The 16373-nt window shown below is 39.1% G+C and overlaps 1 protein-coding gene across 1 annotated transcript in view; it reads left to right on the forward strand.

The window, feature by feature from the left end:
- The window catches only part of pcdh11 (protocadherin 11), a 199194-nt gene that overhangs the window by 99235 nt on the left and 83586 nt on the right, over positions 1-16373 (forward strand). The window lies entirely within an intron of this gene.

Consider the following 16373-nt stretch of genomic DNA (forward strand, 5'->3'; position numbering starts at 1 on the left):
GCTTCTCGCCTTATCTCCGAGGAAGAGTCCAGACACCCTGCAGAGAAAACTCATTTTGGCCGCTTGTATGCACAATCTTGATCTTTTGGTCACTACCCGAAGCTCGTGACGATGGATGAGGATATGAACGTAGATTGACCGGTAAATCAGCTCTCTCTTCACCACGAGAGATTGGTACAATGCCCGCATCACTGCAGATGCGGCACCAATCCGCCTGTTGATCCCACGCTCCATCTTTCCCTCACTCATGAACAAGACCCTGAGATGCTTAAACTCCTCCACTTTTTTTGTGTCTTTTACATTTCTTTTTCCATTTGTGTGTATTTTACACATTTTTCATGTGCTTTTCAGAATGAATCGCATTAGAGATGAGTTTTACATACATTCCACAGATCTCATAAACAACATTTGTGTAATGTAATCTTCAAAAAGAATAAAAATAATGTGAGTTTTGCGATAGATCTCCATTTAAGTCAAACTGAAACAAGTGATCCCAAATAAGACCTGTCAACATTTTGTGCCTGGAGCAGGCGGTTATTGTCACAGTCTTTAATAAAGTATTATCACTTCTTGTTATTGGGTCCTCGTTGAAATGTATAATGGGGGCACAGTCATTTGGGTTGTTAATGATTCACAAGCTTCTTTGTGAAATCCTTATGCCCGTGGTAATATGTGAACAATGACAGTGAATACATTGTGAGGCCCAGATGACACCCGCTGAATAACATCACAGCGAACATCTGTGCGTTTAAATTTAAGACAGAAGCAACTCCCTCTGTGCAGGAGATCAGTTCCGTAAAGGTTTCAGGAATCATTAATCAGTATCATCTGGGTGCTTTGTGTTTGTCAGTGAATGACAGTGAGTCAGGCTGCTTGCTTCAAACGTGAGCCTGCGATTTCAGCATGTCACCGCGCATCACCATCTATGGACAATGCCTGTGTCAGTCTCAATGAAGAAAACTGTCAGACATTTCAATGGGAGACGCATCAAACAGATGAACAATTCACGTTACCACCGAATCTTGATAACAACGTTTTGACACATCAGTTGGGCTCCCCGATCTTCTTTTCATGGTTCCTCCTTGATGGCACACTTTATTTCATGCACATCACCGTTAATGTATCCTCAGAAAGCTGCCATGACTCACCGTGCAGGCAGCCCGGACATGTAGACGGGGTTACACAGCTCACTGGGTTCTGGCGAGCCAAGCATGCAGCTTGACATCAACTGATAAAATATGTGTAATTTCATTTCACTCAGATGCATCAGTTTTTATTTATTAATTTTTTTTTTAGATTTTATTCTGATGAAAAGTATCATCAGCAGGGAAAGCAGCTGCTTTAGCTTTGGTGTGGAATTCTGCAAACTGTGATCCACGCATAGGAGACTTTTCAGCAATCTTTTGGAATTTGCCATAACATTGAAGGTTTAGAAATTATGTAATTAATAAAATTAGATCCAGGAAGCTGCAACACACTGCAACAGCTCTCCCTTCTGCCAGGAATGGAAAACAGCTCAGGGTAACAGATTTTGCTTTAGCAGTGACAACGCGTGGAGAATTTTAGATCAACGGGGTCTAGCTGTTTCTCTTTTGGTTGTGTTTTTGAGGAGCAGCAATATTCTGACTGGATTATTAGTGTTGTTCTTTTAATATCACTGAGATGATGTGAAAACGAGGAGAAACCTAAATAAGAATTAAGTCAAAATATATTTCTGAAGGTGTTAGATGTAGTGAGGTGTAAATTCTCACCACAAGCTCCATAATGGCAATAGTGGCCTGTAGTATTTGACATTATAATCATTGGCAAAGGCAAAGTTACCTATGAAAAATGAGTTTTACCCATTCAGCAATAAAGCCTTATATAAAACAAAAGCCTTTGAACCCTAGAATACTGCCCCATGCAGCTTCAGCATCTGTAATGGCTGAAGACCAGCTCTACACCCAAACTCAGAATAAACACCGATGTCTGAGGCCCCCTCCACCAACATCGAGTACCTATATGGAAAACATTTCTGTCTGCTCTTTGCATAAACAATTGCTGGGCCTGTGTGTCAAAGTGCTGATGCCAAAAATACCGCGCACCTGTCTCAGAAATATTTTCATGAACCTGCAATATTTGACATCCTGAAAATAAGAAAACCAGTTGGTTTTTCTTTTTGCCCGAATGAGCAGTGATGCAGTTGTGCTACACTGTCCCTGATCACCTGACGGGATTCTTTTATCATTTCTGTTGATAAACTCAGTTATTAGAGAGCACTTGTGGGGATTTGATCGCATGTTTCTGTGAAATGGTTATAGATAATTACAGTCTTACGTGGTGTAGACAGCTTCTTAAACAGCTTCCATCAAAACAAAAAACTAGTTGATGTCAGTCCAGGACCGATGAGCTAAGGCTTTGTCTGAGTCTGCTGAGACCAAAGTGTTATGCAGCCCTTTCATCTGAGGAGGCCACCGCTGATTAATATTCACATTTATAAATAATAATATAAACGTGTAAATAAAAATACAAAGCAAACATAATTACTTGTGAAGGTTTATAAAACTACATGCATGAACTGTTATTACAGTTTGGAGACAGGAGCTGCTTTATGGCAGCAGTGTCTCCTTCATGCTTTAGTTGTTTTCCTGCTTCAGATCGTCTGATCGATGCTTGAATTGACTGACCAGCATTTCCTCAAGTTCTGCATCACACGAAGGGTGCTGGAGCAGATTAAACATGTTAGTGATGTAACAAAAGCCTTAGATGTTAATTTGTTGTCTTCAAACCTTAGCATGTTTTCCTCTTAATGCGTTTTTAATTTTTTTTTTATGTGAACACATTGTTCTTGTTGGGGGGCTTACTAAAACTACACCTATACCCATTGGAGGAGGACATCTTAATGCGGTTCCAAACAAGCTCCAGTGGGGTTTGTTTAGAGTTTAATATTAATCTGACTTCAATCTAGTTAACTGGATTGAGCAGCAAGTGTGAGCGAATTTCTTCCGACCAGGTATGCAATGCATTCTGGGATGCAGAGTAAATCAACATCAGTAACTAGCTCCAGCTGAACTAAAAGAGCTTGTGGATGAACAGCATTAAAAATTGGACAGAATTACATTCATTTTGTTGTGCAGGAGTTCAGGATTAAAATACAGAACACTCTTCCTGGATTAACTACTGAGAGTCCCACCCCAAACGTAACTGACCAATAAGCAGACAGAATTGTAATTTGGTTGGAGCAGACCCACTGAGTTTACCTGCAGTTTTCTGAACATCAAAGCACAGGGATAAGGACCCATAGGTGCATACATTCCCTCAAATGTCAAAGAATGTGGCCGTCATGGACAACAGTGGCGTTCATGTCTTTTAGGACTGGGCGACGAGTCATTATCAGGTCTTGATTTTAATACAGGAGGCCTTTTCCCATGATTATTGACCCTTTGCATGTGACGTCACGCCACTCATGGGGCCGCCTCGTTCGCCATGAAAGATGTCAAAAAGACCATTTACACACATTGAAACTCCGGTGAAGCTAGTAAAAACAAGCCAGTTTGTAGCCTTTTTTCACTTTTATTTAGTTGGTTTCACAGTAAAATGGTAGCAACTTGCTACGTGGCTGGCTGTACTAACAGACAAGGATGTAAAGTCAATTCGTTTTTTTTTTCTCAAATAACGTTGATCGAGACTGAGGACGGAGAAGAACTGCAGCGATCAATCAAACGGACTAGCAGCCCTCAGGTTTACAGTGAACGTGTTTTTACTGGGTAAGATTGTGTTCTTCCGATGGGTGGATATTCCACCATGGAGGATGCGTGGTACCATCCACTTTAGTGAAATGCGAGATAATTAATTACAATATTGCACCAATGTATGATGACGTGTGTTACAATTACGTTATTTAGTACGAGCGTTGGCGTTAAGAGAGATCTTGTCTCATCCCAGTGTGAGAGCAGCAGCTGAACACGCAACACCACCAGCAACAAAAACTAGTAGAGATCCAACATTTTTTGAGTCAGCTTCGATGTAAAAGTGAAATGCTGTTTATAACATAATATTATAAATCCATTCGGGTGAATTTAGGCCAAGTAGGCAGCTTGTTTACATCGGTGAACAGCTGCAGAGAGAACTTAAGCTAACGTTCGTAAGCTAGTTAATAACACTTCACTTTGTAAATACTGCTCTCTATGAGCCCCATCTAGGTGCACTACTTCTTCTGATAACTGAACATGGGCTTGAACTAGTAGAGGGAATGCTAAAGATCGCAAAAACAATTTCAGACTCTACTTTTCCCGTCGTTTATTACTTGTGTCGCTCACTGTTTACGTGCTTTTGCTGTCCAGTATGGCGGGCCCACGAGATTAGGTGACGTAGGTGCAAAGGGTCAATATTTTTCTCTCCAGAAACAGCTCTGTGCAGGAATCATATCATCAAAACAAGGTCATGATAGTCTCTACCAAGGTATACATAGGTTTATAGTTTATGGGTTGTTTGTTTTGCATTTTCCTAAATACATTATATTAATAATGCATGAAGTAAAAGCCGGTATTAGCCACGGGCATCATATCTAGGTTGGAGCTTGGCGTTCAGGTTGAAAAAAAGTCCAGGTGTTTGTCTCTGCAATGCATGTGGACACCTGATATTATTGGAAACAAAAGGAGAAACTTGACTATAGGTAGAAAAATGCTTTGTGTCGGACAAACCTTGGTATATTTTTGTTAGTCTCGCCTCTATAAATACAACAATACCGTTGACCAGGTGCAACACTCCGCTGTGAGCGTGTGTTGGTGTATCTTTTCTTTTTTTCTCCTTTTATTTTTTTTTCTAGAAGGGAGTTGTCTAGCCAGATAATGTGTCATCATTTTGAGATGGTTCCAGGAAATTACTTTAGTTTCCTCCAGTGGTCGGTTCACTCCCCAGATCACAGTCTAATAAAACACTTTAGCTGTAAGATGAAGTGAAACGTTCACAACATAAGCACTGCTGAAAAACTCTAAGAACTCTGCATTGAGCCGGAGCAAATCAAAACACCACGTGGAACATCTCTGCGGAAAATAAATATCTTAAAACTGGAAAAAAAACTGGTTGAAGGAGGATCTATATGGTTTTACCTTGGTGTACCTAACAAAATCATCAATGATCATATTTAGAATGAACCACCGGCTGACGTGCTTTTCCGCTTGCTTGGCTTTTTAACAAAGTTCCCATGACATCCTAAATTTGCATAGCGGTAAAGATCAATGTAGCTCATGGAGGCTGCTGTGACACTTATTCAAAACAGCTCCTTTATTTTGTCTTGTGTAGTCTGCAGCAAAAAGGAGTGAGCCGGCAGTGAGTGATGTGGGTGAAAAAAGTCAGACACCTCCTGAGCTGTATTCAACCTCAAAGAGTATTTAGTCGTGCATCTTCACCTGGTAAAGTAGCTGCAACCTTTTCCCATCTCTACTGAATCAATGCTTGTTTCACACTATTTGATGCTGTTTGATGTCAGTGGAGATGTGTAGGGAAAAAAGTAATGGCAAGACGAAAGGAGAGAAAACATCTCTAAAACTCTCTTTTCTTTTATCAGACGAATGATTTCGGGGGTAAGTGGTAATGATTGAGTTGGATGTCACTGCGTTGTGACGGATGTCCTTCAAGCTTTACCTGATTTCAGGGGACGGCTCGACAAACCTCACTTTGAATTTGGTTGAAAGCGTGTCTAATTGAATTTTGATACGTAATTAAATCAAGCAATAAATCAGCCCAGATCCCATTGCAACCGACAATTCAACACTCCTGAGCACCAAAAACTAATTATGATGAAGTTATTATCTTGGCCAAGGGGAGTTCTCTGAATTGCTTCTCCTGCATCGTGTAAAATCATTTCAGCCAGTATGCACTCAACCTTGAGAAAAAGGGCATTTCTTACATGATGGATCCAGTGGATCCCATAAATGTCGCTCGTGCGGTTTGTAATGCACTGGAACGTCATCCCACCTTGGCACGGGGCGAGCGGCTGGGAAAGGGAGTGTTAGTGGCTCGCTTGCACACACATTTAGTTTGAAAAATATGATCATCTGCTTGTAGTCAACAATTAGAGCTGGTTGTAATTTCTGCCAATAATCCCTTGATGTGTAGGAAGTGACGATATTGATTTAACATGGATTTAGAGCATCATCCTCATCGTCTGGTTCCCAGTCTCATACGGTTAATCAATTACATCCCCTGTGATTAGAGCACGCTTCAGATGCCATGCTCCCTACATGTAATCGCATGACATAGGGTATTAAATGAAGCCTAATTATAACTTTGCAGCTATGTGCCATAATCAGGCTCTTTTTAAAAACCTTTACATAAGATAAACCAACTGTGGGTAAAAGTGAGGTGTTGTATTTTGATTCGGCGTAATAAGAAAGATAGAAGGTTGTTAAGGCCTTACGCATAAATGTGTTTTCAGGATCTGTCTATTTAAAACCAGCTGTTAATTACTAGGGAAGAAAGGGTGTAGCTCTCCACTTCCCCAGACAGCGTGGACTAGCATGGCTTTCATGATTAAACCCCTGAAACAATCAGCGGCATAGCCTTCTTTTGCATAATTTGCTGACTTTTTTTTAAATAATTAACATTCGATTTCGGACCTTGACACAAACACCACCACCGTTGCTGCTGCAAGGGAGCTCTTCCAACATTCTCCCTTTTTTTTAATTCATCCGATTTGTTGGTCCGATTGAAACAGCAAAGGGGTATAGTGTGGAGTAATTAACAGCAGCTAGCTTAATGAAATCAGTAGGGGATGGAACAGTGAGCAGATCGATATCTCACTCAGAGCGAAGCGCGAAGGAGGATTGTCCAGGGGAAACGCACATATAGACCACTTAATAATAATAAGCAGATGAAAAGGCAACATGGTGTCTACTGGTAAATCAAAGTGGGTTTGAACATACGGTGACATTATTGCCGCCGTGTAATTGCGTTGGAAGAAAGTTGCTCTTTGTGCGCACCGGAGAAGTTTACAGGATTTACAGCACTCCCAGTGGTTTGCTGAAATGGCTTCCCTTTATTGAATGTCAATAGGAACATCAATACAAGCTGGACAACAACACCAATGCAGAGGTAAATGGGTATTCTATTTATCTAAGGCTACACTTAAGTATATTGAAGACTTTATTAGCCCCGTTTGATGAGGAGGTGTTTTGTTTTGTAACAGTTTTATCACTCTGTCTAAGACCTGCTGCGTTTGCCAGAAACACAAGGGATGCCAACTCGAGCTGTGCTTGGTGCTTCTCGTCCAAAGCGGCAACGTCTTACCAGCAGATGGGATGCACACCCAAGTTTTCTATTGTTGTATAATGCATGCCTGCAATTGTCTGATTGCGTTGTGGTCACCTGGGATTTGTCATTTCGCTCATTCAGACACATCCGCCTCAGCCACGGGGAAAACCACTTGACAGCAGGCCACATGATTTTCCTCCAACCCTCTCTAAAGAGATTAAGTTGTAGCTATGGCTATACTTTAACATGTTTGGTGTGATGCAGTTGACTATCAGCAGACTCCAGGCAGAAGACGTCTGCAAAATAATAAATCACAACAGAACCATAAAGAACTCTAAACAAATATGTGGAATGCAAGGGCAGGTTTTAGCTAGTTAGCTTCTTGTCATACTTTCTGCATTCCACCGCCATCAAAGGTGTTTACACTGTAAAATAAACTGTTGTAGGAGGCTGTAGATACGGGAGCTGCAGATCTCATTAGTGTTCAACTATTAGGAGCACGAGGACCCCAGGGAAACAGGGTTTTAAGACTTTAAGTGAAGTTATCACATCATACGTTCTTTACACACACTCACAGAAACACCACAGTGGCTGGATACACGTTATTGTTTTCACACTAAAGTTAATGCCCTCACCTGAGCAAGGTGTTTCACGCTGATAATGCAAGAAACAAGGAGATTTGTTAACTGTTTGAGTCAGAGCTTGAAATAAAAATGATTCAACATTGTTTTAAGTTGTTTTCTGTGCTGGGATTAGTGCAGCCGTTCATTTCTGAAGGTTCATACCGTGCATTGACACTTTTCACAACACAGTCTATGATTAAAGCATCATATATTTAGAAGTGATAAATGAAAATGAAAAACTTGTACAGCACCTTTCACAGTCAGAGGACTCCAAAGCGCTTTACACTACAGTGAGTCATTCATCCATTCACACACACATTCACACCCTGTTGGTGATAGAAGAAGAAGAAGAAGAAGAAGAAGAAGAAGAAGAAGAAGAAGAAGAAGAAGAAGAAGAAGAAGGAGAAGAAGGAGAAGAAGGAGATCTTTTATACACTGCTTCTCGAGATACAAATCATGAGGCACTTCACAAAAACAAAAAACACACAAAAAAATCAAGTATAAAAAGATTTCAATGATTAAAAATAAGTTTAAAATGAGAAAACAACAAAAAAATTAAGGAAAGGGAGAAATTAAATGATTAGGAATGAGGGAAATCAATGGATCCATGAAAGGCGGAATAAGAACAGAATAAGGAGATGGTGGTGACAAAGGTCATGTGAAAGTCAGCTTGAACAAGTGAGTTTTCAGCTGCTTTTGAAAGGAGACCACTGAGTCCACTGATCTCAGGCTCAGGGGGAGAGAGTTCCAGGGTCTGGGGGCCACAGCAGCAAATGATATATTGCATTGGTGTTATTGTGTATCAGGATAATACCAGTACAGCTTAAACTGAGGAGTTATACACTCTTACTGCAGAGGGGATGAAAGATCGACGAAACATGATAACAGCCACAGCTGCAATTGGCAAGGCTTCCGAGCACAGCCACCACCATCTGACCACCACCAGCAGGCAAGGTGGGTTAGGTGTCTAGCCCAAGGACACCAAAGCAGAATTCTCTATCGGGAGGCGGAATCAAACCTGCAACCTTCTGTTCCCTGGACAACCCACTACCTCCTGAGCTACTGCTGCCCCATAACCTACAGTAGGTTACTATAGGAATTTTATGAACAAATAACATTTTACCTGCCACAGATAGTTGTTAGAACAACCTCAGCTTAGAGAACCTGAGATAAGTTTGGACCAGATGCACAAGCTAACTGTTGGGCTGAGTAGGGCCAAGACCAAAGTGGATTGCTACCTTTTGAGAAAAATCCAGACTAATATTTAATTGCAGGATATGCAATATTTACACATTTCTGTTTAATTTAATTATTATTATTTAATTTCTGATTTTCTACTAACTTTTATCGTAAGAGCTAGCTATATGGCCCTTCAGGCTGAGTGTAAATTACTTCCAGCCAGACCATTATACTTCTTTGGCCAGAATAACTATTTGATGCATATTTGATGAGTTTAAAAAAATATTTGCAGCTTTGTTTTATGACAGTGGAACTTGAAGATGGCTGACTCATCTCAGGTCAAAAATAATTAATCTGTTTTTCTCTCATTCAAAAATGACCCTAGATTTTCAAAAGAGTTTTCAATGAAAGTGATTTTTTAAGTTCGGCACTATGTCTAACCTATTGAGATCAAACTCTTTGTTTTGCCAGCTTTTTCTATTTCACCTCACTGACAGAGATTATAAACACTTAAAAAATAATGCATTTAACTTTTAACAAAGGAGACAAATCATAGAAACATGTTTTCAAATTAATTAATTAAAAGCAAATATCTCTGATAATAAATCTAAAGTTCGATACAGCAAAGCGAACGTCTTCATAAGAGAATGCAGAAAAGTCGGTTTAATATTTGTACATTTTTTACATTAGTTTCCCGAGTAATTTGCTTTTAATAAACTGTCCCTAAAAAACAAGCTGGCTGTAAAAGACAACAAAGATTCTTGCAATGAATATTTAATTCAAACACATCACATACTGTAATTAGATAATCTTTCTGTGTGAGCCTTTAATGCGAAAAAGGTTAGAAATGCAAATAATGACTTGTGAACTTCTGTGAATAAATATCTTTTTGTTATTAGCTCATTTAGAATTATAATTTTGACTAATTTATGTTTGGTCTTGTAGGTCACTTTAATTATTAAATTCAACACCTTCAGCAGAAGAAAAAGGTTAATTAATACAGAATTATAAATTCAAATGATTTGGAGTGACTTCGCTTCAAAATTTTGGAAGGTTGGACTTTAGTCTTATATTTACACTTTCGAGGCTTTAACTACCACTTTTTTGTAAAACAACTGCTATTTTATTATTGTGTATACTGTATTACCTCTGTAAATGGAAAATTATTTCAATTAAGTTTTTTTTTCCTTTTAGTTTAAAACCCAAATACAGTTATCCGGTCTCAAAGCACCATTGGTTCAGGGTATAATTACTTATAGAACAGACGTCACATGGAAATTAAAATAGGTCAAAAAAGTGTATTGTCATTAGACCCACTATGGCTACACATCCACTGATTTAGTCACCCATATAATTGTGGTAATGCATTTATTAAATGGATAATTGGGCCCAAAGAGGCTCCATATGCAGAAGAAATTGTATGCTCTGCCTCTGGCCTGGTGGTAAAAGTTGGTGCAGGAATACATTTTAATTAATTTTGATTCATTTTTACACTATAAACACACAAGTACAGAGTGTGACAGACGTTTTTTTTTTTAGCTCATACCGTTACCCCAAGCTGAAAGGAAACATTTTTATTAGCCTTAATATGCACTGTGAGCTTGTTGTTTTATTTCCAGCATGTTTTCTCTCTGGATGTAATACCAGCTCCCCTCAGTCACCTACGCACAGCTGGACTGAACTTTCTCCTACTTTTGTGTATGTATTTTTATTACTGCACCTCGGTGGCATTCTGCCAGGCTGCAGCTCAGACCTTTAGTGGGGAAGAGGTGTTGTTGCAGCACTCCCAGAGCACACTGCATGGATTTGGGAAGCACAAAACTTTCTACAGTCTTACCAAATTTGCCAAAAAAAAAAGTATCCTCTGTTGTTTCAAAACATGTACATGAAATGACATAAATGGCACAAATGTTCCTGCATAGTCACTTTTTATTCATCATGGAGCTACTTTGTCTGAGCATTATGATAGATTTGGATAAAGAAACAGAGCACAATAAGGTCTGGTGTTTTTAATCAATTATTTATTCTATATTTTAATGATCAGAGTGCCTGGGGTGATCAAAGGCAAGGCTTGAGCTTCACTGCCTTTGCTCACTAAGGCATCCCCTGTACTTTGATGTGGTTCACCAACAAATGCACTCATCTTCAGCATAACTCTCTCCCTTTCTGGCTTGAATTTGAGTGCTCTGAAACTGCTAGTTTTGTAGGAGTGGATACAGAGGAAAGGGCTCCTGACCAACCCATACTGAAAAAAAAAGAAGAAAAAAAACCTTAAAACACGCATTTATTGTCTCTAACAATTACATGTACAACTACTACTTTGAATGTCATCTAAATATGAAACAACCCAGGTCACCCCCTTAGGTCATTTTTGTGTGTTACCATATATTTAATTGGTGTGCAGAGTCTCTGAGATGAAAAACGTGTCACAAAACCATGAATAAAACATTACTCAGAGAAGAAACAACTGCATGATGGCAGTTTCAAGACAAAATGTGCAGGAAATGACCAGTCATTTAATGCAAATCAGAAACATGTAAGACAGATCTGGCAAACAAGGGTGTCAAATATGCATAAAAGGAAAATATGGATAAATATAAGAGAAAAATCATTTCTTTCCCATCAGAACATTACCCAACAGATACGTACAGCTACATAAATCACCAATATTGTCTCACAGCGATTGATGCTAGAAATGTAAAAGCCATGCGATCCGTTTTTGCATCGTGCTGGGTACACTGTAAAAAATGAAATGTTGAGTTTACGTAACTAAATTATGTCAACTGGTTTCACTAAACCTAGTTGCTTAAATGTAAAGAGTACATTGTTATATGTTGTGTTTAAAGTAATAGTACATTACTCCAGATAGTCAAACAACTAGGTTTAGTGGAACTAGTTGACATAACTTGGTTAAGTAATTTCCACACTGTATGTCATACAGTGTACTTTGTGAGTTAAACTTGGCCCAGCTACAAGTATATAGGACTTATTTCAACCCTCTTGTCCTTTATTTTGAGAGCTAAGAAATACTATTTATATATATTCAGAAATATGAGCTAGTAATAGATGTAGAAGCAATAATACTCAGAGTTAGAGGTGGAAATAACGTTGAAGGCATGACTCAAATACAGTATTTCTTGTCATTAAGTTAGGATTTGTATTAATGGACCAATAATTTTACACTTTTGCATCTTAGTGTGATTTTTTTAAATAATATGCCTTTATGAACCAGATAACAACAGTGTTATCTGATTTTATTACGTCGGACATGCTTTTCCATCTCATTTTTACACATTTTTAGGATTTTAGCTTGTCGGTACACTGAGTCACCATTTGGTTAGGTTTGGAGACAGCATCCCTCTGTCACTGTACATAGTGTAAAGAAAAAAAGAGCACTTTTTAACATGTCACATAACTAGTTGTGTCAAAACTATCTTGTGACAGCAGCATGTCAAACCTTCACAAATCTTCAAGTTGCATGAAGTGACAGGTGACATGACTTACAGAGCCATCTAGACACTCCTTGCTGAGACCATGTTGACTGGACAGTAACTTTTTAAGGAGATTTTTCAGCCACTTTTGAAGTGTGTTTCTGTGTAAAAGTTATAAATTATTACTATCTTACTCATGGCAGATAGCTTCTGGGAAAAGTGGAGAAAATAGGGGAAAGGCGTTTGAGCTAACAGCTAGTCCGAGCACAGCCAAGACCAACTTGTATTCCCACTGACTTAAAATACCTCCAGTCTTCAAGTAGCATTGCAGTTCATGCAACCTTTGCATGGAGTTATATTTGCATTTACATGCATGAACACCACCAGCAAAATGTAGCACACCTGGTTCATCCAGGTGTCAGAAGGAATATTTTGGTATTTTTGCAGAAATGATAAATTAATGCAAAGTCAGTGGCAATGAAAACATTTATAAGAGAATGGTCGCACAAACCTTCAAAAGTAGTAGATTTTATTGCAGCTATCTGTTTAAGATCTATCAGGGTCTATTAGGGCCATAGTGAAAGCTTGTTGGACTTTATTCACCTTTAAAATAAATTTTTAGTGTCTTACAACAACTACAATGACCTAATTACATAAACCCATCATCATCATCATCATCATCATCAAGTTTATTTATAGAGCACCTTCCATCAGCCTTGCAGAGACCCAAGGTGCTGTACATTAACAGTATGGGAACAAGATAAAAATAGATAAAATCTAGATTAAAATGAGATTAAAATGGGTTAAAGATCCTCAATATATCCTCAATAAAACTATAAAAAAATAAATTTCTATAAAACAAAGTTACACTACAAAAATGCAACAAAACTCATGACCAACATCTGACAAAGAACACAATAAAACCAGATCATGATTTCATTTAGGAAAGGCCAATTGATAAAAGTGTGCAACACTTGAAGGACTGGAGGGATGGTGTCTGCCTCACAAACAAAGGTAGCACATTCCAGAAGTTAGAGGCAAACCACAGGTAATGCACAGTCTCTCCTACCCTTGTATCTAGAGAGCTCTCTATAGAGAACACAGGGCCGGGAGGGGGGTATATCTATAGATCATTGCCTGGAGGTACAAAGGTGCAAGGCCTTATAGGGCCCTATATATATATATATATATATATATATATATATATATATATATATATATATATATATATATATATATATATATATACAGTGGTGTGAAAAACTCTTTGCCCCTTCCTGATTTCTTATTCTTTTGCATGTTTGTCACACAAAATGTTTCTGATCATCAAACACATTTAACCATTAGTTAAAGACAACACAAGTAAACACAAAATGCAGTTTTGAAATGATGGTTTTTATTATTTAGGGTGAGAACAAAATCCAAATCTACATTGCCCTGTGTGAAAAAGTATTTGCCCCCTTGTTAAAAAATAACCCAACTGTGGTGTTTCACACCTGAGTTCAATATCTGTAGCCACCCCCAAGCCTGACTACTTCCACACCTGTTTCAATCAAGAAATCACTTAAATATGAGCTGCCTGACACAGAGAAGTAGACCAAAAGCACCTTAAAAGCTAGACATCATGCCAAGATCCAAAGAAATTCAAGAACAAATGAGAACAAAAGTAATTGAGATCTATCAGTCTGGTAAAGGTTATAAAGCCATTTCTAAAGCTTTGGGACTCCAGCGAACCACAGTGAGAGCCATTATCCACAAATGGTAACAACATGGAACAGTGGTGAACCTTCCCAGGAGTGGGCGGCCGACCAAAATTACCCCAAGAGCGCAGAGACAACTCATCCGAGAGGTCACAGAAGACTCCAGGACAACTTCTAAAGAACTGCAGACCTTACTTGCCTCAATTAGGGTCAGTGTTCACAACTCCACCATAAGAAAGAGACTGGGCAAAAATGGCCTGCATGGCAGATTTCCAAGACGCAAACCACTGTTGAGCAAAAAGAACATTAGGACTCATCTCAATTTTGCTAAGACACATCTCAATGATTGCCAAGACATTTGGGATAATACCTTGTGGACTGATGAGACAAAAGTTGAACTGTTTGGAAGGCAAATGTCCCGTTACATCTGGCGTTGAAGTAACACAGCATTTCAGACAAAAAACATCATACCAACAGTAAAATATGGTGGTGGTAGTGTGATGGTCTGGGGTTGTTTTGCTGCTTCAGGAACTGGAAGGCTTGCTGTGATAAATGGAACCATGAATTCTACTGTCTACCAAAACATCCTGAAGGAGAATGTCCGGCCGTCTGTTCGTCATCTAAAGCTGAAGCGATCTTCAGTGCTGCAGCAGGACAATGACCAAAAACACACCAGCAAATCCACCTCTGAATGGCTGAAGAACAAAAAAAGACTTTAGAGTGGCCTAGTCAAGTCCTGACCTGAATCCTATTGAGATGCTATGGCATGACCTTAAAAGGCAGTTCATGCTAGAAAACCCTCAAATAAAGCTGAATTACAACAATTATGCAAAGATGAGTGGGCCAAAATTCCTCCAGAGCACTGTAAAAGACTTGTAGCAAGTTATCGCAAATGCTTGATTGCACGTATTGCTGCTAAAGGAGGCCCAACCAGTTATTAGGTTCAGGGGGCAATTACTTTTTCACACAGGGCAATGTAGGTTTGGATTTTGTTCTGACCCAAAATAATAAAAACCATCATTTCAAAACTGCATTTTGTGTTTACTTGTGTCATCTTTGACTAATGGTTAAATGTGTTTGATGATCAAAAACCTTTTGTGTGACAAACATGCAAAAGAATAAGAAATCAGGATGGGGCAAAGAGTTTTTCACACCACTGTATATAAATATATTAGATTCCAGAACTGTGCTGCTCTGGGTGGCTGCATGTTGGAGTAGCTCTGTTGACTATATGTAAGTTTTGCCTTTTTTTTTTGACATTTTTTCTTCTAGTTTCTCAAGAAAAACTGTATTTCTTTGGACATTTTACTTTTCTGTTTTGGTGCCATGAAGTTTAGAGGACTTTTACTGCTCTTTTTTTCACTTTCTGAGCATTTGATATGAAGTGTAACCATGGCAACAAGCTGGTTTACAATTGGGAGCAGCTGATTAATATTGGAAAGGCTGAAATAATACCTCAACTGAAGCCACAAATCCCAAATGAGCTAAAATGCAAGAAGCGTGGGTGCAGAGCGGGAGCAAAACAGAGAAAGAAAAAGAGGAAATTCAAACCATCTCTTCCATCCATCACAATGGGCAATGTGAGATCACTGGCCAACAAGATGGATGAACTCCAAGCCTTTTCAAGGACTCAGTCAGAGTACCGGCAGTGCAGTGTTATGTGTTTCACTGAGACATGGCCGCAGGACCATATCCCCGATTCCAGCGTCCCTCTGCTAGGATTCCTGACTGTACAAGCAGACAGAGATGTGAAATGGAGCGGGAAAAGAAAAGGAGGTGGGGTGGCAGTGCTTGTCAACAACAGATGGTGCCATCCAGGTCATGTTTGAGTGAAATGTCGTCTCTGCAGCAAAGATGTTAAACTCTTGGCAGTAAGTTGTTGCCCATATTATTTGCCAAGAGAGTTCACCAGTGTTGTCTTGGCAACCGTTTATATTCCACCTTCAGCCATTGCTGAAAGTGCATGTGATGCCATCAGTTCCGTTGTCGCTAAGCTACAAACCCACCACCTCAATGCATTTGTGGCTATATCTGGTGATTTTAATCATGCCTCGCTCTCTGCTACACTTCCAACATTTCAGCAGTTTGTCAGCTGCTCATTCAGAGAAAACAAGACATTGGATTTGTGTTATGCAAATGTAAAGAATGCATACATGTCCAAAACAAGACCTCCTCTGGGACAATCAGATCACAATCTTGTTTTTCTC

Source organism: Nothobranchius furzeri, chromosome 1 (genome assembly GCF_043380555.1).
Source record: "Nothobranchius furzeri strain GRZ-AD chromosome 1, NfurGRZ-RIMD1, whole genome shotgun sequence".
Taxonomy (NCBI): domain Eukaryota; kingdom Metazoa; phylum Chordata; class Actinopteri; order Cyprinodontiformes; family Nothobranchiidae; genus Nothobranchius; species Nothobranchius furzeri.